Below are 19,235 nucleotides of genomic sequence, written 5' to 3' on the forward strand. Positions count from 1 at the left end.
TGGGTGCACCAAAATCCTAGAAACCGCCACTAAAGAACTTACTCATGTAACCTAAATAAATGAATAAAAGACTTACTGTTCTTGTGAAAAAGAAAGAAAAAGAGAGAGAGAGAGAGAAAGATAAAAGGAAAAAAAAGAAAGAGATGGCTATGGCCAGGCACGGTGGCTCACGCCTGTAATCCCAGCACTTTGGGAGGCCAGGGCGGGCAGATCACCTGAGGTCAGGAGTTTGAGACCAGCCTGACCAACATGGTGAAACCCTGTCTCTACTAAAAATACAAAAATTAGCCAGGTGTGGTGGCATGTGCCTGTAATCCCAGCTACTTGGGAAGCTGAGGCAGGAGAATCGCTTGAACCCGGGAGGCAGAGTTTGCTGTGAGCTAAGATCACGCCACTGCACTTCAGCCTGGGCAACAAGAGGGAAACTCCATCTCAGAAAAAAAAAAAGAAAAAGAAGTGAGAGAAAGATGACTTAAAAGCACTTGTGCAAGATAATGCGAGGATCTTAATGGGGAAACTGAGTATGCAGGAACTGTCTGCAGCTTTGCAACTTTTCTGTAAACCTCAAACTACTCTCAAATAACTATTATTATTATTATTGTTATTGTTATTAAACAGCAAAAAAAAAAAAAGAGAGAGAGAGAGAGAGAGATACCCTCATAATGCTAAGATCCCAAAGGGGTATACTCTCAGTACAAGAGCAAATCTGAAGTAAGCTTGTCCTCAGCCAGAGTAGACTATGAAGAAAATTGCTGTCTCATAAATTGGCATATATGGATGGGGGAAAAAAACTCAGGGATTCATAACCTCATGGTAGTTCTCAGATAGTTTTGTAGCCCAAATCCATACTATTTTTATGCCTAGAAAAACTTCAGACTGAATCTTTTTAAAAACCAGGTTCTGAGTTAATAGTGCCCATCTAGGCCAGGCACTGAGGCTCACCCCTATAATCCCAGCACTTTGGGGGGCTGAGGCAAATGGATTGCCTGAGGAGAGGAGTTCAATACCAGCCTGGCCAACATGGAGAAACCCCATCTCTATTAAAAATACAAAAATTAGCTGGGCGTGGTAGCTGGTGCCTGGAATCAATCCTAGCTACTTGGGAGGCTGAGGCAGGAAAATTGCTTGAACCCAGGAGGCAGAGGTTGCAGTGAGCCGAGATTGCACCATTGCCCTCCAGCCTGGGCAACAAGAGCAAGACTCTACCTAAAAAAAAAAGAAAAAGAAAAAGAAAATAGTGCCCATCTAGCAGATACAAATCCTTCCTGAAGAAAACTGCTTTCGACGGGGGACACAAAGAATTCCCACAAATAAAATTCCAACAAATATGAAGTCACAAAAAATATCATTTAATATCAAGAAAACAAATCTCCATGAGATGGATCCAGGAAAAACAACAGAATCAAATCCACAAGGACTTCTGAAATTTAAATTAGACATAGAATATAAAAGAATATGTGCAATATTTTTAAAGAATAAAAATGTTATATGGGCAAGATTTGGAAAAATGAAAAACATAATTTTTTTTTTTTTTGAGACAGAGTCTGTCTCTGTCGCCCAGGCTGGAGCCCAAGCTAGAGTGCAGTGGCGTGATCTCGACTCACTGCAATTTCTGCCTCTTGGGTACAAATGATTCTCATGCCTCAGCCTCTCGAGTAGCTGGGACTACAGGCGTGTGCCACCATGCCCGGCTAATTTTTGTGTTTTTAGTAGAGATGGGGCTTTGCCATATTGGTTAAGCTGGTTTCGAACTCCTAGCCTCAAGTGAACTGTCTGCCTCAGCCTCCCAAAGTGCTGGGATTATAGGCATGAGCCGCCACACCCAGCCAAAACATGATAATCAAAATTAAAAACTCAATGTTGGTTTAACAGCAGATGAGACACAGATGAAGAGAGAATTCATGGAATAAAGAATAACTATGAAGAAATTATATAGAATAAGGTGTAAAGAACAAGAGATAGAAATTTTGAGTCAGGCACGGTGGTGCATGCCTATAGTCCCAGGTACTCAGGAGGCTGAGATGGGAGGATCCCTTGAGCTCAGGAGTTCCAGACCAACCTGGGCAACATAGTGAGATCCCATCTCGAAAAAAAATTAAGAAACACAAATAAATAAATGTTTAAAAATAGAAGAAATGTTTTAATTTAAAAAAGAAAAGAAATTTTGCAAGAATTTCAAATATGATGTGAAGGGTACTACACACACGTATGAATACCACTGAAAGCCATCTTGGAGGCCAGCTCCCACAATTGTGTCATTCAAGTCTTCTATATTCTTATTGAATCTTTTTACCAACTTGTTCTATCAATCACTTAGAATGGAATGTTGACGTTTCCAGCTGTGGTTGTGAATATATCTATTTCTTCTTTAGTTCCATCATGTTTTGCTTTATGTATTTTGGAGCTGTGTTTTTCCATATCTACACACTTGGGGTTGTTACAGCTCATTAAGGAATTGGCCCCTCCATCATTATAGAAAGGCTCTTCTCATCCCTAGTAAAATTCCTAGTTTGGAATTTGACTTTGATGTTAATATAAGCACTCCTGCTTTGTTTACTGTTCTCATCCATTTACTTTTATCCTATATATGTCATTATATTTAAGGTGGGATCATCCACATTCCTTGGCCTGTGGCTCCCTTCTACCATTTTCAAAGCCGGCAACAGTGGGCAGAGTCTTTTTTGTGGAGCCATTTCTCTGGTTCTCAGCAGCCAGGAAATGATCTCCACTCTTAAGCAATCATGTGATTAGATTGGGCCCACCTAGATAATCCAGGCTCCTCTTCCCAGCACAAGAGCCTTAACCTGGAGGACCTCAACCTCTTCAAAGAGCTTTCTGCGTGACTGAGTACTCTAACCTTTCTCTCTTTCTGAGGTCTTAGCACAAGACTGTGCAGCCACATCTTTGATCTAGCACATTTGAAATTCAGTCCCCTGGTTGCTTTATAACTTACAAACTTGAAAAAATTATTATTTTGTAGATTACCTGGATTTTCTTGTCAGGTAGGAGTGACATGTTCTTGCAGTATCCTAAGCAACTGTGGAAACTCTACTTAATATTTAATAAAAGCATTTTTTAAGAAACAAGGAAAACAGGAGAGAATATTATTGATTGTGAGATGAGTGAGGGTAATTGCTAGTCATATAACTGAGAAGTTGGTTCAAGACATCCAAATGCATAGAGGGAAAGATAAGACCTGTGATGGGCTTTGTTTTTTAACTTTTTGATTAAAAACAGAAAAAGCCAATGTCCAAAGATATGATTCCTGGTTAAAGCATCCCCAGGCCCTCACAAAAATTGGCATATTTGATACCATCTGATAAGCTAAATAAATGCTCTCTGGGGTACCCTCAGCTCAGCTGACCTCCATTACCAGTCATTGGCACAATACGGTCAGAGATTAACACAGCACATTTTTCTCCTTCCCACCACCATGGACACCACCACCTTCCGAAGGTCGAGGCCAGGGTAACTCCAGCATTTACAATAAAGGGCAATATGTATTGGGAGCTAGCAAAATCAATCCAAAGGTCTAGGGGGAAAAGGAAGGTATCTTCCTTGGGTCCTGTCTCTTGCCCTAAATGGAGATAAAACATGTTTCTAGTTCAATACTTCAAAGGGCAGGGATTTGTCTCTGTCACAGAACTGGAGACTTGGAAGAAACTCCAAATGTAACTCCTCACCCTGGGCAAAACCAGCATAAAGTGGTTTGTGGAGCAGCGGTCAAGACCAGGAACAGTGCCCTACATATATATGGAGAAGATGTGTTCATCCCTTGAGTCTGGGCTGAGCCTGTGTATAAGAACAATTTATTCATTTATATGGTATCCGTTTATGTTATTTTTTGACATATTTAATAAAACTAACTAAAACTTATATGAACGATTTTAGGTATTACATGATCTCAAGGAATTTCTACATGGTGGGTTTTTTGTTTGTTTCTTCTGTTAGAACTCCTGAGATGCTGTTGGATCAAGTCAAAAAATCAAAGAAACAGCATCAAAAATGAAAGAGCAAGTTTAGTCTCTGCCAAGTTCACTCCTCTCCTACAAGTCACAGTTGGAGGGTGGGGAGCTGGATAAAACCAATACGTGCTTCTCTCCCATCGGTGTGAAAAGTTTTTTGTTTTCTTATCTTTAACGCGTCTGCTGAAAATATCTCGCACTAGGAAGACTGTCTTCTCACAGAAGTCCTGAGGGATACACGATCTTGTACATATGTTTACAAAATTGAGGGCAGCAAAGTATGAGGGCATTAGAGGTCACTTGGATCTGCGCACAGCAATCATTTGGAGGCTGCGTCTTTGGTTCCTTATTTGTGCCTGTTTAAGTCCGGCCTTGCACGGGAGTCCCAGAGGAGCAAGAAAAGCAGGCCAAAGAAGATACAGAAAAGACTCCGGCATCCCTGTGACGTCATGAAGGGTCTGCTTGCTGCTGCCCAGAGTAAGTCGGCTTCGCTGTTCAAGTTCTGGTCCAGTGCCTGTAGGAAGAACACATGCCCTGTAAATGAGGAAGAGAGGGCCTGCTCTCTGCCAAGGTCTAGTTGCACATGAACCTGAATCCTAACACAACCCAGCAAGATTAATATTGTATCCCCTTGGGCCAATACCAAAACCAGCTCATAAAGGTTAAGTAACGTGTTTAAGGTCACACAGCCAGTAAGTAGCAAAGCAAAGATTCGACCCCATGAAAGCCTTCCCTCTTTTTGAGGGCACCACACTGCCCCCAAAGAGACACATCCTGAATTAGGGTGTGTCCACCCTCACCCTGGGAAGCAGCTCTACCTGACAAGTAGAAAAGCAGAATACAATTGACTGTCGAACAACATGGGTTTAAACTGTGCAAGTCCACTTATATGTGAATTTATTTTCAATAAAAGTTATACCAAGTTCACCTTCCTCTCCTGCCTCCCTTTCCACCTCCTCACCCCTTCTCCCCAATACCCCTGAGACAGCAAGACCAGCCCCTCCTTTTCCTCGTCCTCCTCAGCAACATAAGGATGAAGGCCTTGATGATGATGATGATCTATTCCACTTAATGAATAGTAAATATATTTTCTCTTCCTTATGTTTTTCTTTTCTTTTTTTCTGAGATGGAGTCTTGCTTTGTCACCCAGGCTGGAGTACAGTGGCTCAATCTCGGCTCACTATAACCTCTGCCTCCTGGGTTCAAGCAATTCTTGTGTCTCAGCCTCCCAGGTAGCTGGGATTACAGGCGCCTGCCACCATGCCTGGCTAATTTTTGTATTTTTAGTAGAGACGGGGTTTCACCATATTGGCCAGGCTGGTCTCGAACTCCTGACCTCAGGTGATCTGCCCACCTCAGCCTCCCAAAGTGCTGGGATTACAGGCCTGAGCCACCACGCCTGGCATGTTTTTCGGTTTTTGTTTTTGGTTTTTTTTGTTGTTGTTTTTTTTTTGAGACGGAGTCTTGCTCTGTCACCCAGGCTGGAGTGCAGTGGCCGGATCTCAGCTCACTGCAAGCTCTGCCTCCTGGGTTTACGCCATTCTCCTGCCTCAGCCTCCAGAGTAGCTGGGACTACAGGCGCCCGCCACCTCGCCCGGCTAGTTTTTTGTATTTTTAGTAGAGACGGAGTTTCACCGTGTTAGCCAGGATGGTCTCAATCTCCTGACCTCGTGATCCACCCGTCTCGGCCTCCCAAAGTGCTGGGATTACAGGCTTGAGCCACCGCGCCCGGCCGTTTTTCGTTTTTTTTTTGAGACAGGGTCTCCCTCTGTCACCCAGGAAGGAATGCAGTGATGTCATCATAGCTCATTGAAGCCTCAACTTTCCAGGCTCAAGTGATCCTCCCACTTCAGCCTCCCAAGTAGCTGAGACTACAGGCACAGGCCACCATGCCTGGCCCTGGTGTGTGTGATACCCTCAGAGCTGGTGGCTCAGCAGGGCTTGGCAGTTTTGTAGTGCGGTGAAGATATGCAGAGACATATATCAGCCAGTCAAGTTCAATTCCAGCTCTGCGTCTCCTGCTGGGGGCCTTGGGGCAAGGCCTCACTTGAGTTTCCTCCAGTGTAGGCAGTAGATATTAACAAGATTCACCTAATAGGCCTAAGGGAGTGAGTGGACTAAGGGAGATAATCCACAGAGCAGCCTGCACAGAGCAATGCATGATAAATATTATCTATCTTGATTCTTCTTCCTTGCATTTCCCATCATTTGCAATTGCATATTCATTTGTGTGATTATTTGACTAATAACTGTCTTTTTCACTAAAAGACATGCTTGGTGAAGCCAGGGACTGTGTCTGTTTTGCTCGCCGGTGAATCTTCAGTGACTCCCAAGCACAGTCTGACACCCAGTAGATGATTGGCAAATGTGTAGTGAATCGGTGAAGGTATGAGGAATAGAAAGCACTTAATACATGTTCGTTGGACTGTAAAAGAACAAAATGCTCTGGAAATGGCTGGTAATGTTTTTTGGCCTTGGTGCTGTTACAACTTGTGACATTGTAAAATATATATTTGGTCTTTATCCCATTTCCTGGCATTTAACTCTTACAATCCTTGGAATCTCCACAGTGATGTATTTTTGCATGCTTATGTTGATGGATAGCTTTAGGATGGGCCCAGTCAGGTCACCAAAAAGAACAAGGCATAATTAGAGGACTGGGACTTTCAGCCCCACCCCGTAACCTCTGGAGAGGGGAGAGGGGCTGATGGCCAGTGGCCAATGACTTAATCAATCATGCCTACCTAATGAAGTTTCCATCAACTCGAAAAGGGCAGGGTTCTAGGAGCTTCCAGATAGCTGAACACGTGAAGGTTCCTAGAGGGTTGCATGCCCAGAGAGGGCATGGAAGCTCTGTGCCCCTTCCCCCATACCTCACCCTACGCATCTCTCTGTCAGTATCCTTTGTGATATCCTTTATAATAAACTGCTGAACATAAGTTCGTATTTCCCTGAATTCTATGAGCTGCTCCAGCAAATTAGTTGAACTCAAAGGGGTGTCATGAGAACCCCAACTTGAAGCTGGTGGGTCAGAGTTCCAGAAGCCCAAACTTGAGACTGGTATCTGGGGTGGGGGGCAGTCTTGGGGACTGAGCCCTCAACCTGTGGGGTCTGACGCTCTCTCCAGGTAGACAGTGTGGGAATTGAATTGGAGGACACCCAGCTGGCGTCCTCTACAGAACCGACTGTTTGCTTGGTGGTGGGAGGAAATCCCCTCCACATTGGGTCAGATTAGATTGTTGTGATGTAAGAGAGAAGAAAGTTTGAGTTTTTCCCAGATGCATTTCTAAGGCAATACACACATGTTTTGAAACCCAGATTTTATTATTATTCAGGTCTGATGGAGCCAACAGATCAGAAGACTGCCATTGATAAGGTAGCTTTGTTGCAATTACTGAGAGGAAGAGGCTGTCACTCCTCTACATGGGGCACACAGGCAAGCACTAGAGTTGGTTGAAGACAGAGGGAGAGGGGAAAACCGTGAGCAAGGCTATCTACTGTGGTTTCCAAGGAAAAGAGCATGCAAAACAGGACAAGCAGGTTGAGGACTGTCTTGTCTGAGTAATTTCAGCAAGTAATTTCTGGAGTATAGGGACTGTGCCTAGTTGTTTGCTACCTAGCCCTGGGGTGATGAGGGCAAGGAATCATGGCCTGGCCGGGAGTGTAAGTGCAATAGAGGAAGTGTCACTGATGGGCATTCTAGATTGGTTGGTTTGCATATGAAAGGTGCACTCTCAGGCCAGCCCTTGACTTTCTGTCTTAATTAGCCCTGGGAGGGGGAGTCCCGCCAAGATAGCAAGGCCCTAAAACAGCAAAGCATCAGAATACAGAAAATAAAAAGACACAGTTAATACAACATGCAACCGGGGCACCTTCGAGTGCATATGTTTCCATAAAAAGTGCACACAACAACAACAAGTACACAAAACAGCGTTTCTAAAGCCACACTGACATTGTCAGGGAGATGCCTGACTTCTCGGGATCCCAAAATGGGAGACAAAGGCAGGCAGGGGGTGCAATTTTAAGAGGCTGTGCTCTCAGCTGGTGACCGAGGCCCAGGGAGGACTGTGTGGGGAACTTCTGTGCCTCCTCCAGGGGAGGGCACTAATGCTCTGTTCTCCCTGCCCAGCCCTATCCACCCGCACACCTGTTCCTCTGCCCTGTGACCTTCCTAGGCTGACTGTTTTGAGGGGCCTCATCTGAGAATGTGGCCGGGGGTATTTTCCTGAACTGTGCTGCCTTCTCTGACAGACGTGTTTCCCATCTAAGACCGCTCCACTCTGGCCTCCAGGGGCCTAAGCTTGGCTGGGCCTTTCTCACTCGGATGAGCTTTCATCGTGTTTCTAGCAACTACAGTGTGGTGCAGCAACTAGAGCCACCAATTCTGGAGCCAGGCTGCTCCTCATTTGCAAAATGCAAATGATGAAATTAAAGTTAATAAGACTTGCTCATAGGGTTACTATATTAAGTAAGTTACTCTACCTGGAACATGCCACTTACACAGGAAGTATTATGTAAATGTTATGTTTGCATACATTATAGCACTGCCTAATAATTAGGCAGAAATGACAATCAGCTCAAAAAACGATTATCATTACTGATCATTTTAACAAGCTTATCAGGTTCTTAGTTTTTCCTCTTTCTCCCTCAAGTATTCCTTGCCAGACACTTACTGGACCCACACTAAGTGCAGGGCCTGAGCTAGTCCCCGGAGGCAGATGTGGAAACCTGCCGTCACAGAAGAGGGACAGTAGCAATCATTTGTTGAACGTTTACTATCAGATGGCGTTTTAAACACTTGGTACAAATGAGCCAACTTCATCCTTGCCACATCATTAAGGGATGGATATTACTAGTCCAATCTTACATGCAAAGAGAATGTGGCTTGGAGAGGCTCAGTATTTGCCCCCTCTGCAGTAGTGCATGGCAGAAGGGATCCAAGCAAGCTGCACACAGGATGTTCTACGATGGAAATTCACACGAGGAGGAGGCAGAGCACCTGCCTGGAAAAGTGACTCAAACTGAGTTTGGAAGGATAACAGCGGTTGGCCCAGCAAAACGGGTAGTTAGGATAAAGTCAAACTATGCAGAGAAAAAAACACATTTCCAGAAGTGGAAATGTGGGGGGGCCCATGCCTGGAAGATGCCAGTGTATCTGTGAGGTGTAAGACATGAGGCTAGAGGCTGGGTGCGGTGGCTCAAGCCTGTAATCCCAGCACTTTGGGAGGCCGAGACGGGCGAATCACGAGGTCAGGAGATCGAGACCATCCTGGCTAACATGGTGAAACCCTGTCTCTACTGAAAAATACAAAAAACTAGCCGGGCGAGGTGGCGGGCGCCTGTAGTCCCAGCTACTCGGGAGGCTGAGGCAGGAGAATGGCGTAAACCCGGGAGGCGGAGCTTGCAGTGAGCTGAGATCGTGCCACTGCACTCCAGCCCGGGCGACAGAGTGAGACTCCGTCTCAAAAAAAAAAAAAAAAAAAAAAAGACATGAGGCTAGAGAGGTGGGAAGGCCCAGGCCAGTCTCTAGAAGATTCTATAGCAGTCCAGAATTTATTCTCAGGGGTTAAATTCAGTCATTTTGTGTATCCTCCTAGCCATTTGAAATAGCCAAACTTTCAACCACAAACTCATTTAAAAAAAAAAAAAAAACTTTCCATTATTTGTCTTTGCAGATGCCAGAGGTGGAATCTTAAAACCATCTGGCCTGCCTTTGACCTTCATGGGAAAACCTAAAGTGTTCTGTCTCCATAGGACTAGATGTTCATCAAATCCAATTACCTCTGCCAGCTGCACCGCTCACCAGGAGGCAGGGCTCTGCTGGGGACGAAGAGAGGCAGACGAAGCAGACCGTCCCCAGCCCCGCTTCCCACTGCAAATTAAGCCAGGCATCCACTGTGCCGACTCACCACCTGGCTGCTGCCACAACAGCAGCTGCAGCCTGTTAGCACTGAAGAGTTTCTCTCCTAACCAGTCCCATTAGTGTGACCAGCGAGGGGGAGGATGAGTAAGCGTCTGTGTTCAGCTGGGTGCTCTGGTTCCTGCTGTCTCTTTATTGGGCTCTGACCTCCAGGGGCCCGGTGGGACAGCCAAGCGCCAGAAGCCAACATAGGCCTGCTGCCTCCCAGAGTTCTGTGCCTAACTGGGAGACAGCTCAGCAGAAGAGATTCTCAGTCCTGGCTGCCAAGCATTGCTCAAGGAACTTCGGATTCAGAGAGACTGGGTAAGGCAGCCCCTCTCTATCTGTAAAGCACCACTACGATTCCAAAGTACAGCCATGGTCAACGCTTCACCGATCTGTATTTGCCAGCTGTCCTGCACATGTGTCTTTGATAGGACATGTGGGAAAGATATTAGCCCCTTGCAGCTCCCAGCAACCAAATATAGTCCTTCACATATCTCAGGGTAAGGCACTCTGTACTTTTTCAAAGTGCTTTCATATACCTTGTCTCATTTGAGCCTGTGAGCAAGGGGAGGAGGCCACCGAAACCCCAAGGTGCACTGAACGCCCCTGATGCTTTTAATCATGCAGCCAATTAGAGGCAGGGTTGGAACTATGCACCTTGCCTCCCTGGCTCCTGGTCTGATATTTTTCATGGCCTATCATGTAGCCAGGCATAGATCCTATTAGTGTGGTCATGCTTTCAATTATTCAATACTTCTGTGTTGCAATGCACCGCTTATGTGGAACTGCTTGTAAGTGGCCATCGTTGACTTCACCAATGAATCTGCTCCCCCTCTGTCTGAGAAACTACTGAGTCATTGCCTCTAACCCCTAGCAAATGTAAAATACCTTTGCAACAGCTGGAAAAAGAAAATCACTGATGCCACAGAATCTCCTTCATTCTCACAGACTAGGTAACAAAAGGGGAAGAAATCACGTCAGCTGAAAGATCTGGGGAGAAATCAATTTGGGACTGCTAGAATCGCAGGAAGTTTTTGCTGAAGGATCAGAAACCCGTGCAAGCCAACTCAAGCAAAAGGTTTATTGTACAAGATACAGAGCGATCTAACAACCCAGCTGTAGGAAGTGCAGCTGGGTCTCCAGGGAACCAAGAGAATGAATGGCAACCGTTTCTCAAGCCACATCATCTCTCATCTTGGCTTCTCTCTGTACACCTGCTCCCATATCCTCCCTATGGACTGGCTTCCCCTCGCTGTTCAGGGTTTCTGCTCCTTCACAACTTCAGTTTGCTTATTGCTTTGCCTAAGTAAGCGTCATCATGAAACTCGACTCCACATAACTGTACTTGGAACCTGTAGATAACCAAGTCAGTCCCCAGAATCAGAAGCATCCCTATTCCAGATTCTCAGGGAGAGCATCTGACTGTTCAGCTAGGCTGGCAGGGCCCACCCCCCTGTCCACTCCTCTGATTCCAGGGAGGATTGAGTCTCATGGGATGCTGCCTAGATCTAACCCAGCAATGGGGATGACAGGTAAAGAGACCAGTCACTTAGAAATGAGCCAAGACAAGCACTCAGATGACTCTATCCCAGGAAGAAAGGCAAAGCCTCCCTTCTGAAAGCCACTCAACAAGCAAGTCATCAAAGTATGTTGGAACACAGGTTAGAATAATAAATAATAGGCCAGGTGTGGTGGCTCACACCTGTAATCCCAGCACTTTGGGAGGCCAAGGTGGGTGGATCACCTGAGGTCAGGAGTTCCAGACCAGCCTGGCCAACATGGTGAAACCCTGTCTCTACTAAAAATTTAAAAATTAGCTGGGCATGGTGGTACATGCCTGTAATCCCAGCTACTTGGGAGACTGAGGCATGAGAATTGCTTGAACCTGGGAGGCGGAGGTTGCAGTGAGCCAAGATAGCACTACTGTACTCCAGCCTGGGCGAGACGACTCTGTCTGAAAAAAAAAAAAAAAAAAAAAAAAGAATGATATATAATAATGTGTGAAAAACCAGGACACACAATCTACTGGACCACATTCTCACTGAGGAAGTGGTTTCGAGAGCAGTGACTATATAATCCTTTTAGTAGGTGAATCTGTCAAGCAGGGCAAAATACCTCATTTCCCAACAAACCTTACAAGAAAAAAAAAGCCCTGCCAGATTAAACAAGAATATGAGTCTCTTCTAGATGAGATTCTGAAAACCTAAATAAGAAAGAAAAATGCTGGACCAGGACTCAGAAATCCTGAGTTTTCATTCAGGCTTTGCTATGAATTTTTCGTTTGGTGGCCCTTCCTTCTTCATCTAGCTAACTTCTAATCAAGACTCAGCTCCCAGGGCTGAGGCCAGTGACTTACTCCTGTCATTTCAGCACTTTGGGAGGTCAAGGTAAAAGGATTTCTTGAGCCTAGGAGTTTGAGACCAGCCTGGGCAATATAGCGAGACCCTCTCTCTGCAGAAAATTTAAAAGTTATCTAGGTGTGGTGGTGCATGCCTGTATTCCTAGCTACTCAGGACGCTAAGGCAGAAGGATCGCTTGAGCCCAGGAGTTGGAGGTTACAGTGAGCTATGATGACACCACTGCATCTAGCCTGAGCAACAGAGTAAGACCTTGTCTCAAACAAACAAAAATGCTCAGCTCCAGCAAGTTCCTGCTCTGGGCTCCCACTGGACCATCTACATACTTCCATCATGGCAGCTCCCATTGTCCTAAAATGGTTTGCCTACTATCTGTCTCTCTCACTGGAAGTACATTCCTCTAGCATGGAGCCTCTATGTCCTCAGTTATACCCCCATGCTTTCCGCTGTACTTGACAGATAGTACTCAATAAATGTTTTTCAGGTGAACTGATTGTGAGAAGATATTTATCTGAACTGCAAATAAAGGCACACACACTGTTGTCTGGCTGAAAACATTGAGCCCGTTGTGGTAGGAGATTGGGTACCACTTGATAGACAGTAGAGACCACAGGGACAGCCAGTACTCTAGAGCATAGCCAGCCCCACCTGGGACACTGATGTATCCACCTGCCATATGTGAAAAGAGATAAAATTTTAGGATCTTCGAAATGTACTGTGCTAAGAAGAAAAGTTAAGCCTTGCAAACTGAGTCATGTAACATGACCGTTCTTTTCCTCTGGTGTATGACCACTGCTTCCTGACTTTGGTGTTGAGATGTTATATGTCAACCAGACTTCCCATTCTTCATTCAAACCTACACAAAATGATGCTGGAGACCTTGTGGTTGTTATATCCTTACAATAAGAGGTTAAGTTACCCCCTTAGTGTGGAATCAATAGTAGCCAATCAAATCCTATATCTGCATGTTAGCCTCTGTATGGAAAATGTGATTCTGTTCAGCACCTCCATTTTTGATCTCATAAGTGACCCTCACTTTTCCCCACACAAAGACACTAGGAACACTGATCACCATTCTTTGGTGATGGTCACCCTCACAGTGCACTTGAATAAACTCCCTTAACTGGGTCCTAAGCCTTTTGATAATTTTAAGTTGCCAAATATCAGGAAGAAAATGTGCACATTCTCAAACTAAAAATGAAGAAAGCCACACCACCACTGATGCCTTTCAAGATATATTTTATTACAAAAGAAAGTTTGAATGTAAAAATAAATAGAGCAACGTCAGCACAATGGCAGAGTATGACGCCCCAATCTCCTCTCCCCCAACAGAAACTTTCTTTTTTTTTTTTTTTTTTTTGAGACAGGGTCTTACTCTGTCACCCAGGCTGGAGTTTCTGCTTTAAACTTTTTAAAGTTTAAAGTTTGAAGCAGAAACTTAAAAAAAAAAAAGTTTTTATTGAGTCCAGGAGGTGGAGGTTGCAGTGGCTCATGCCTGTAATCCCAATACTTTAGGAGGCCGAGGTGGGTGGATCACTTGAGACCAGGAGTGTGAGACCAGCCTGGCCAATGTGGTGAAACCCTGTCTCGACTAAAAATACAAAAATTAGCTGGGCGTGGTGGGCGGCGGGGGGGTGGTGGTGGCGCTTGTAATCCCAGTTACTCGGGAGGCTGAGGCAGGAAAATCACTTGAACCAGGAGGCGGAGCTTGCAGTGAGCCGAGATCGCACCACTGCACTCCAGCCTGGGCAACAGAGCGAGACTCCGTCTCAAAAAAAAAAAAAAAAAAAAAACCCAGAAACTTTCAAAATTAAAAAAACAGCATTTGTAACTGCTTTAAAAAATAATCTAATGTTTATAGCAACCATGTAAAGGGCTGAGTCCAGAAGAACACCGTTCAAAACTGTAGCAGGAGGGCAGTGTTGTCTGCTGGGTCCTGGAGACCTTTGGTGTCCACGCTGCTCTCACCATGCCTTGGGTCCAGACTGCATCACAGCCTCTCGGGAGACGTGGGCCCTCGGAACCTCTTTAGCGATGGACTCCAGGCCGCAGGCAGCCCAGCGGCAGCAGCAGCAGCAGGATAACAGAACCTCTGGATGCACTCTTCCTGGGAAGCTTTGCTAATTTGCCGCCGCTGCACCGTGTTCCTCATTAACGTCTGTCAGCTTAGTCGTTACATCATTTCACTGTGGTGGCACGGACCCAGCTCGGAATTCTATATGGAAAAAGCACCTGGGTCCCAGTCTTTTATTGGCTTCAACACAACCAGAAGTGCCTGCTCTTGAGGCTGGTGGGCCTCTAGGCAAGATGTCCCTGCCCATCAGGATAAACTGCTGGGCATCCAGCTATGATAATGCCCTCAAGGACCCTGTGTCTGTGACTCCTCCTCCATCGGACATGGGCAGCATCCACTGGAAGGCAGTGATTCCAGAGTGCAAGTATCAGTCCCTCACCGAGGAGAAGGAAGGAGAAGCCAGCCTACCCGCCCCTGCCATGACAGTGTGGCACGGTCCCAGTGGTGAAGTCTAAAGCTACCCATATCACCACGAATTCTCTGCTCACAAAACAGACCCAGGAAAGTACTCAGCATTTTGGGCGACAGGCAGGGCTGAGAGGTGCTGGTTACACACCCTACGAGGGCCTCACCACGGAGGAAACCAAACACCTTTGAATGGCAGAAGTGCTCCACCAACTAAAGCTACAGACTGGAGAGAGAACAAGACAAGAGAGGCAGCCTGTATCGGCCCAGTCTGCCCCAAGCTGCACTCCTCACTGTTCCCCTGAGCAGAGGCCCAAAGGCTGGTTCACTTCTGGTTCTTCCACAGCTTTACCTGGCCCAGATCCCAGCACCATGGATTCTGGAAGTGGAGATAAGGACAGAAACTTGTCAGATAAGTGGAGCCTCTTTGGACCGAGATCCCTTCAGAAGGATGATTCTGCAAGTTTTGCCACCCAGGCCTACCGAGGAGCCCATAAGCCCTCTCCAGTGGAACTGATCCGTGCCCAGACCAACCACATGACTAGAGATCCAGCAACCTTGAAGCCACTGAAGATGGACATCCCAGAGACGGAAGGGAATACACAGCTGACACAGACCCATCACCTCAAACCCGGTGACTTGAATGTGCTCACACCTACCGGCTTCTGGAGTGCTTTCTCTTCCAGTCCTCTGGTAAAGATGGTTTCTTGCCCCATTCCCCTTTTAACTTGGCTCTGACACAGGAAATATATATGTATATCTTTCATATATATATATATATTTGTTTTGTTTTGAGACGGAGTCTCGCGTTGTCACCCAGGCTGGAGTGCAGTGGTGCAATCTTGGCTCGCTGCAACCTTTGCCTCCCAGATTCAAGCGATTCTCCTGCCTCAGCCTCCTGAGTAGCTGGGATTACAGGTGCTTACTACCACACCTGGCCAAATGTTGTATTTTTAGTAGAGACAGGGTTTCACCATGTTGACCAGGCTGGTCTTGAACTCCTGACCTCAGGTGATCCGCCCCCCTTGGCCTCTCAAAGTGCTGAGATTATAGGCATGAGCCACCATGCCTGGCCGGAAAGGTATATTTTTAAAAACCTGTTAATTAGAGGCTAGAGCTGGAGACATTATTGGTTTTTGAGAAACATTAGTACAAAGCTTGCTTTTGTGTGGAAGCCCTTTTGTACTGCTTTAAAGCTAGACTAAATCATCTCGGCAGGGATGTATGGGGGACCTCATTACCTAGTTTTTCATCATTTACCCTAGATAAGAACTTTAAGAGGTGCTCACTGACTCGCTGAGATGACTCTGGCCCTCTTGATGGCTGGTACTGGGCTCCAGCCTTGTCACTTAGGGAACCCAAGATCTGTTTGGGACCTGGGTACAGGTAAAAGCCAGACTTGGCAGGGACCCCTCTTTCTAGGCTGAACCTTGAGTCCCCCTGCTTTTTGGTAGACCTAATGGATCACTGTCCTGCAGCCAGTTCTTCATGTGGGGCACACACCTGTAATCTCAGTTACTCTAGAGGCTGAGGCAGGAGAATCATTTGAACCCAGGAGGCGGAGGTTGCAGTGAGCCAAGATCAGGCCATTGTACTCCAGCGTGGGCAATAAAGCGAGACTTTGTCAAAGAAAGAAAGAGAGAAAGAGAGAGAGAAAAGAAAGAAGAAAGAAAGGAGGGAGGGAGGGAGGGAGGAAAAAGGGAAGGAAGGGAGGGAGGAAGGGAAGGAGGAAGGAAGGAAGGAATTGGAAGGAAGGAAGGAAGGAAGGAAGGAAGGAAGGAAGGAAGGAAGGAAGGAAGGAAGGAAGGAAAGCTTTTAGTAATTTCACAAAGTGATATATCTAGTAAATGACAAAGCTAGAGTAGTTACGTCTGAGCCCATAGCCTTAAGCTCTTAAGTGTTAGGCTAAATAGTTGAGAAGTCAAGATGAAGAAAAAACATGGTTAAGAAATTACAGTCTGGGCCAGGCATGGTGGCTCACACCTATAATCCCAGCACTTTGGAAGGCGAGGCAGGTGGATCACCTGAGGTCAGGAGTTCGAGACCAGCCTGGCCAACATGGAGAAACCCCATCTCTACTAAAAATACAAACATTAGCCGGGCATGGTGGTGTGCGCCTATAATCCCAGCTACTTGGGAGGCTGAGACAGAAGAATTGCTTGAACCCAGGGGGCAGAGGTTGTGGTGAGCTGAGATCACGCCACTGCACTCCAGCCTGGGCAACAGAGCAAGACTCCATCCCCCCACCCCCCACCCAAAAAAAGAAATTACAGTCGGATTATCCTCTAGAATTATATCTCATTTTGTCTTGATTGGAAGCCAAGAATATACCAAAAAATTAAAGATTCCTAGTGGCCAATGCAAAAAAGGAAGAAAATGAATTATAAAATTGTGATATTGTTAAGATTAATAAAAGTTTAGGATGGCCCCAATTTTTTTGATACCTCTCAGTACCCCATGAGTCTTTATAAAGAGAACAGTATGTGATGTCATAGATAATGTCTTTGACAACATCTTTACAAAAAAATACCATGACCCGTTTTATACTCATGCATTTGCAATTCACTCACTTAATCACAGTCAGTATAAAGTCAAATAATGTGAGTTGAGGAAGTTCTGTATGAGGCCAAACAAACGTCGTCTCATTCACAGCTCTCTGGAGAACTGGTTTGAACCAAGGTTGTATGTATGTGTATGTATGTGTTTCTGTGCTGTGTGTGTCTGTGTAAGAAAAAAATGGATTGTATTTTCTTCGGAGAACTTACCATACATATTTTAATAAGAATTATATAGAGGGCCATGGCTGTGATTTCTGAGGTAAAACCTGGAGTACAGGTAGTCTACATTGCTGACTTAAAACACGGTCCCAGGCCGGGTGCAGTGCCATGTAATCCCAGCACTTTGAGAGGTTGGGGCAGGTGGATTGCTTGAGCTCAGGAGTTCGAGACCAGCCTGGGCAACATGGTGAAACCTCGTCTCTATGAAACATACTGAAATGAGCGGGGCATGGTGGTGCCCACCTGTAGTCCCAGCTATTCGAGAGACTGAGGTAGGAGGACGGATTGAGCCTGGGAGTGCAGAGGTTACACTGTACTCCAGCCTGGATGACAGAGCCAGACCCTGTCTCAAAAAACAAAACAAAACAAAACAAAAAAAACAAAGCCCCAGAGAGAGACAGAGGTTAAACTTGAGCAACTAATAAAGATTTACACCAAAACAGCATGGTACTGGTACCAAAACAGAGATATAGACCAATGGAACAGAACAGAGCCCTCAGAAATAATACCACACATCTACAACAGCTGATCTTTGACAAACCTGACAAAAACAAGAAAAGGGGAAAGGATTCCCTATTTAATAAATGGTGCTGGGAAAGCTGGCTAGCCATAAGTAGAAAGCTGAAACTGGATCCCTTCCTTACATCTTACACAAAAATTAATTCAAGGTGGATTAGAGACTTAAATGTTAGACCTAAAACCATAAAAACCCTAGAAGAAGACCTAGGCAATACCATTCAGGACATAGGCATGGGCAAGGACTTCATGTCTAACACACCAAAAGCAATGGCAACAAAAGCCAAAATTGACAAATGGGATCTAATTAAACTAAAGAGCTTCTGCACAGCAAAAGAAACTACCATCAGAGTGAACAGGCAACCTACAGAATGGGAGAAAATTTTTGCAATCTACTCATCTGACAAAGGGCTAATATCTAGAACCTACAAAGAACTCAAACAAATTTACAAGAAAAAAAACAACCCCATCAAAAAGTGGGCAAAGGATATGAACAGACACTTCTCAAAAGAAGACATTTATGCAGCCAACAGACACATGAAAAAATGCTCATCATCACTGGCCATCAGAGAAATGCAAATCAAAACCACAATGAGATACCATCTCACACCAGTTAGAATGGTGATCATGAAAAAGTCAGGAAACAACAAGTGCTGGAGAGGATGTGGAGAAACAGGAACACTTTTACACTATTGGTGGGACTGTAAACTAGTTCAACCATTGTGGAAGACAGTGTGGCGATTCCTCAAGGATCTAGAACTAGAAATACCATTTGACCCAGTTATCCCATTACTGGGTATATATCGAAAGGATTATAAATCATGCTGCTATAAAGACACATGAACACATATGTTTATTGTGGCACTATTCACAATATCAAAGACTTGGAATCAAGCCAAATGTCCATCAATGATAGACTGGATTAAGAAAATGTGGCACATATACACCATGGAATACTATGCAGCCATAAAAAAGGATGAGTTTGTGTCCTTTGTAGGGACATAAATGCAGCTGGAAACCATCATTCTCAGCAAACTAACACAAGAACAGAAAACCAAACGCTGCATGTTCTCACTCATAGGTGGGAACTGAACAATGAGAACACTTGGACACAGGAAGGGGAACATCACACACCAGGGCCTGTTGAGGGATAGCATTAGGAGATATACCTAATGTAAATGACGAGCTAATGGGTGCAGCACACCAACATGGCACATGCAACAAACCTGCACATTG

At 45.3% G+C, this 19,235-nt stretch overlaps 1 pseudogene; it reads left to right on the top strand.

The window, feature by feature from the left end:
- The first annotated feature begins 14,483 nt into the window (after positions 1-14,483).
- LOC102129863 (putative monooxygenase p33MONOX pseudogene) lies at positions 14,484-15,788 on the top strand (annotated as a pseudogene).
- The last annotated feature ends 3,447 nt before the right edge of the window (positions 15,789-19,235 follow it).

The sequence above is a fragment of the Macaca fascicularis genome, chromosome 1 (assembly GCF_037993035.2).
Source record: "Macaca fascicularis isolate 582-1 chromosome 1, T2T-MFA8v1.1".
Classification (NCBI taxonomy): Eukaryota; Metazoa; Chordata; class Mammalia; order Primates; family Cercopithecidae; genus Macaca; species Macaca fascicularis.